The 5,452-nt window shown below is 32.8% G+C and overlaps 1 pseudogene; it reads right to left on the reverse strand.

The window, feature by feature from the left end:
• Positions 1 to 362: 362 nt before the first annotated feature.
• LOC136224740 (phospholipase A1-II 1-like) lies at positions 363 to 1,781 on the reverse strand (annotated as a pseudogene).
• Between the last annotated feature and the right edge of the window lie 3,671 nt (positions 1,782 to 5,452).

The raw sequence follows: 5,452 nt of genomic DNA on the forward strand, positions 1-5,452 counted from the left end.
TGAATACTGACTAATAAGTGATATGTAATTCATGCGGATAAATTGATACAATAATTGGCATAGTTTGTAAAACAAAAACCGCATGTTTTACACAAATTAAAAAGACCTTTAATAGAACACAGTATAGTGTTTAGAAATGCTAAGTAGAAAGCAGAGCGAAATAGTACCATAATGATAATGAAATTGAGTGAAATACAAATGTAATTAGAAAGTATGGTAATGAATCTAGCGTGTTGAATAAGTTCTAGTAAGCATAAAACAACTTTTTCAATAATTTTGATAGGAGAAAGAAACTTGAGTTATTCTTAAAGGAGATAGTACAATGATAAATTACAAGATAAGAAAAAGACACACAGTCACAATCCTAAACCTTAAAAGGAAAAAGGGTTAGGAAAATAAAGAAAAAACACTTGAGAAATTGATGATTTAGAGTCCAAATTTAACTAGCATACACTTATATTTATTTGATAGATTAGGGGTATATGTGTAGTTTTTGGGTTAAATTTGGAGCTTATAGGTTTATAATTAAGAAAGAATTAGATCAGGAGGAGGAGGAGGAATGTAGTCATTGAGCTTCCAAAATCCATTCTCCATCTGAACCAAACCTTTATTGATAACAGAGGTCCACCAAGTGGGAGGCACCTTGTAAAGAGCATTCAAGAGATCATCATATTTGTTGACTAGTGCAACATCGAAATCAAATCCCAACTTGAAGTCATTTCCTTCTCCTTGGTAAGCAGCAATTCCATAGAAATGAAGGTTGAGATCATGCGACTGCACGTTGGTGTGTGTCTTTATGTCTGCTGAATTTTGGGTGTTAATGTAAAGCTGTACACCAACCTCTGAATATCCTTATTATTTCGAATGCGCAACAGATGAAGATTAGGCAGGGAATTAAACAATTCCAGAAATGTTTTGTCTCCAACGCGGGGGCAACCATAAACAAAAGCAGTGACTGGATATACGACCGAAGTAGAACCAGATGGCTTGTTATATCCATTGAAAACTATGTCCATTGCATTCAGAGTTGCAAGTGCTCCACCCAAACTATGACCTACTACAGTTATGCTCACATCTTCATTTAATGCTGAGTATTTGTCCACAAGTCTCCGAACCACAGCTAGAACCTGTATCCAATATATACTATATTATAGTCAGTCTTATTTATTTATGTGAAAGTGAAAGTGAAAGTGAAATACAAATAATATATACCTGTTCTCTAGCACTGGTTTTACTGTAAACTGAATTTGCACTTTTGTCAGTGTAGACATTGAGAAAACCCTGATGTACCTTTGCATTATTACCAGGAAAAACCTCTGGAGCTGAAGTCTGACAAAAGTTAATATTTTTTAACCATTCAATTGGCAACCTTGTTCCCCTCCAACATATCAGGATGTCTCTCCTGCCTAAAACAAGCTTTCCTTCATCGGTTGCAACAGCAACATACCCCATAAATGCAGATTGTCTTTTTGCCCAATCTCCAATTTCGACTTCTGATCTTGCATAAAAGCAGTCACTCACTTCGTATTTGAATGGATTCCCAAGTTCTAGTCCTGCCCGAATGAACAGTTCCTCCGTAGGAAATAAGCATAGTCCATACCCATCAGATTGTTCCACGCCATTGAAACAATCATTCACCGCACTAATTCTTTCACCGTACTGAACAAGATACCGCCGGAGATTATCGTCGATAGGGTCTAAAAGACCATTCCAATTGTTTTCAATGCCGCTAAGTGCCTTCCATTTTGATGCTATGCACTCCATTATGATATGATATATGCTTTTAATTTGTTTTTCTCTGATCTTCCTTCTTATTTGCACATATATATAGGTATCAAAATTAGTATTTTAATCAACACCAGATAAGGATCCATTATTAGAAAAATTATATCAGTTTATGTTTATCCAAATTAATCTGGATGTTCAACAGCCTAATCAAATTCAGAAATGTGATTTACATGTTTTTATAACATCTGTACTGTAAATATATACTTTATAGTCTAGTTACTCTGAAAAATTAAGGATAATATTCATTATATATCAACATTAACCCTTTCTTCTTCTTGTTTAACGTTTACTTATTTTTTTATACTTTTATTTCTCGTCTCATACCCACCCACGTTTTTATTTCTTTTTCATCTTGTTAATCACTTTCCAATTCTTTATCATCCTAGCTTCCAATATTATATATCATTCATCTTATCTTTTTGGTAGATTAACCAAAGAAATTCTATATTAATTAACTAAGCCTATATATAATAGGGATCCGAATTAATTAATTAAGCCTATATACAATGAGCTAGAGATGAATTAATTAGTCCTCTCGGAATTGATTTAAGGGTCCCTGAATTTGGCTAATAGGATCAATTTTCTCCTAATTCAACTTTAAGCATCAATCTAACCCTTTAACTCGACACTTGATATCAAATTAGTCCAAATGACACGTGTCTAATAACTGCCAATCATATACTGACACGTGTCCTTTTCCGACTAATTTGATCTCAAGTGTCCAGTTCAAGGACCAATTTGATACCCAAACTCCATTAATTATTCCTACTAGTCAACTTAAATGGCCAAATTGTTTCTTAATTAGAACATTGAACTTATGATTTGATGGTTAAGTTCTTATTGCTTCTTTCAAAATTAGAACTTATGTTTTTAATTTTGATAGTTAAGTTCTTACGTTTTGATATGACTCCTTCAAAACTAGAATTACAATACCAACTTAGACCTTATTTCAGAATTAGAATGAGTGTACATGTTTCACAGATATTCAGAACCAATGTATAAAAGAGTTTAGGGAATGTGATTTTAAAAAAAAAACAAAATACTCCAGATATGAAATTAGGAATGAGCTTAGGGTTTATAACTTTAAATCTTTAGATTTTCAATTGTATTTAAATTTGTGAATGTTTTGCTAAATAGGTGACATGTTTATTATATATTTATGTTTTGTTTAATTGATTTATTTATTTATTATTAACGAGTATGGGTACCTCGGAATTAAATGAGACAAAATGGATCCAAAATGTGCATCTGTTAGGGTAATGGGAAAAGAATAAATATAATAACAGCGTAACTGTACGAGAATAACCTTGCTTACACATAAGTATGATTAACACAGGGTATATATATATTAAAAATAAAATATTTGATTTGTGAATATATATAAAATTATAAAGCATTATTAAGTCTAGTTATATCATTATAACTAACCTTTTTTTAGAACAACTTTGAAATATATTTATTATATATATAAAAGTTTAATGCCAGAAATATATATTTAACACTGACAAAATTATATATATAGGGAATAAAGTCTAATGTGAGAAATATATATTTAAAACTGATAAATTTTCTGTCATTTCAATCCAATTCGGTTATCGGTCCAATTCTAGATAAATTTCGATCAATGTTTTTAATGTCAAATTTTCAATTCCGTCCAGTTCTTTGAAAAAAGTCAATGGTTCGGGTTGATCCGATATATTGACTTATGAACATCGTTTTTTGGAGAAAGCATAATCAACTTCGATTTTGTCATTTTCCGGCAAGATATATGTATTCAAATGAGGATTTGGACTCTTAGGGTTGCAGGGATTATGTTGGTATACTCGGTTTCTTCGTATGTCAAAGTTGAATTCTCCCGAATCAATTGTATTCCCGACGAGGTACAAAAATAATGTAGAAGATTCCTGAAATTATTTTTAAAGTATGTTAGAGTAGAAGAACTAAAACTGAAAATTGTCGAGGGCAAAATATATAATTTTGACGGGCTAATTAGTTTATGGAATACAAAATAAAGAGTCAAGGCACAAAATACATGGTATAAAAAAAAATAAGGACTTGACTATATTTTTTCAGACACTCAACATCTCAAAAATGAGACCTCCTTATATAAAAAATCCAATACAATATTTCTTGTACAAACCCATACAAAACCCATAAAAAACCCATACATAGACTTTGACACATACATTACACTCATACCTTGACTTTGAATACAACTATTTAATTCTTTCTTTTCACATGCTTTTGTTTTATTTATTTTATTTATTGTTATTTTTTATATCAAAAATTAAGTTTATTATTTTGTATTATTATTATTTTAACATGCTCCATTAAACTTAATTTTTCATGACTCCCAATTGAGCTCTCAGTTGACTAAACACGTCATGTTTTAGCGGCTTCGTGAAAATATCTGCAATTTGATCTTGAGTTTTCACGTACTCAGCTTTACCTCCTTTTGCTCAATGCATTCCCGAATAAAATGATACCTCGTATCAATGTGCTTACTTCGATCATGAAACACTGGATTTTTCGCTAATGCCAGTGCAGATTTATTATCAATAAAAATCTCTGTTGGATCATTTTGACTCATCTGAAATTCTTTTAGAAATTTCCGGAGCCAAATCGCATGACACACACAAGATGTTGCAGCTACATATTCAGCTTCGCAGGTAGATAACGTCACGATCAGTTGCTTTTTTGAACTCCATGTGAATGCAGTATCACCCAGAAAAAATACAAAACCAGTTGTACTTTTTCGGTCATCCTTGTCATCGGCCCAGTCACTATCACTGTATCCAACTAATTTGAAATCATCAGATTTTGAATAAAGTAAACCCAAATTAGTTGTACCTTTAATATAACGGAGAATTCTTTTTGCTGCGTTCCAAAGTGACACCGTTGGGGCTTCCATGTATCGACTTACTAAGCCGACTGCATAAAGAATATCTGGTCTCGTACATGTCAAGTATCTGAGACTTCCGGCCAAGCTTCAGAATAATGTCGGGTTGACTCTATCTCCATCTTCATCTTTTGTCAACTTGAATCCACATTTGACTAGCGTGCTGACAGAATTACAATTTTCCATCTTGAACTTCTTTAAGATCTCCTTCGCAAAACCACCTTGAGAAATAAAAATTCCGCCGTCATTCTGCTTCACTTCAATGCCAAGATAATATGACATTAGACCAATGTCAGTTATCTCGAACTCACGAGCCATTGTCTTCTTGAACTCTTCAAACATCTTAGGATTGTTCCCTGTAAAAATGAGATCATCCAACTACAAACAAACAAGTAACATATCTCCATTTTTCACCTTTGCATATAGGGCATATTCATGTGGGCATTTGACAAAACCATTTTCTTAAAAATATTTGTCAATGAGACTGTTCTAGGCTCGTGGTGCTTGCTTAAGACCATAAAGTGTCTTTTTCAATTTTAGCACTTTGTTTTCTTGACCTTTCACAACATACCCAGGTGGTTGCTGGATATAAATTTCCTCTTCCAGATATCCGTTGAGAAATGCGGATTTCACGTCCATTTGATGGATTCTCCACCTGTGTTGAGAAGCTACAGAAATTATCAGTCTGATACTCTCCATTATGGCAACAGGAGCAAAAACTTCATTGTAATCAATTCCGGGTCGTTGACTGAACCCTTTTGCCAC

The sequence above is a fragment of the Euphorbia lathyris genome, chromosome 3 (assembly GCF_963576675.1).
Source record: "Euphorbia lathyris chromosome 3, ddEupLath1.1, whole genome shotgun sequence".
Taxonomy (NCBI): Eukaryota; Viridiplantae; Streptophyta; class Magnoliopsida; order Malpighiales; family Euphorbiaceae; genus Euphorbia; species Euphorbia lathyris.